Raw genomic sequence first — 889 nt, forward strand, 5'->3', positions numbered from 1 at the left:
ACACACACACACACACACACACACATGTACGTTGTACAAAAGATGGGAAGTCCATGTTCGATAGTTGAGGAAATAATATTTGGTTTTGACCGTACTATCTGTAGAGAAAGAACGACAGACACCATCGCTGCAACGCAAGACAGAGTTATGTGGAGGCCCATGATCGCCCACGCCAGTGGGCAAGGCACCGGATGATGATGATGATGATCTGTAGAGCAAAGTGCTGATTCTAAAACTGAACAATATCTTGACTGGATTCAACTGGCGTCCGCGTTACAGTGGGCGTGGTTTTCTCTTTCTGTTGTTGTTGTTTGCTTCGATTTTGTTTGTCCAATTGCAGGCAAAAGACACGAGTTCCGTTTTCGACTGGAACGGCTATTTTATGAAGAATTATTGTTGTGATCCTAGCCGGACCTCTTTGGCCACGAAAAAGCAGGTCGACGAAGCCTGCCTCCTATTTAAGCTTAATTGTATTGATTGAAGCTCAAAGTATGTTCAACCGACCAACCAACCAAAGAACCAATCAATCAATCAATCAATTAATTGATCAATCAATCAATCAATCAATCAATCAATCAATCAATCAATCCACCAATCAATCAATCAATCCGCCCTTCCCTCTATAAACCCACTGCCTCTTTTGTTCTTCCGTTTTGAATAATCCCATAAACCTTCCTTGGGCAATTCCACGGGGTTCATTGTTTTTCATGTCTTGCAGCTATTCTATGTTTTTACTTGAAGGATTTTTTGGTTTCGCAAGACTACTTAAGAGGGTTAGATGCCTCTTACACAGCGTTCACGTGGCCTGACATCCTCACAAGCCAATTACAGCCCAAATAGGAGGATTGCGTTCTCCCCTAGATGTAAGATAATGAAATATTCATGCTGA

This window comes from Aplysia californica, unplaced genomic scaffold (genome assembly GCF_000002075.1).
Source record: "Aplysia californica isolate F4 #8 unplaced genomic scaffold, AplCal3.0 scaffold00036, whole genome shotgun sequence".
Taxonomy (NCBI): Eukaryota; Metazoa; Mollusca; class Gastropoda; order Aplysiida; family Aplysiidae; genus Aplysia; species Aplysia californica.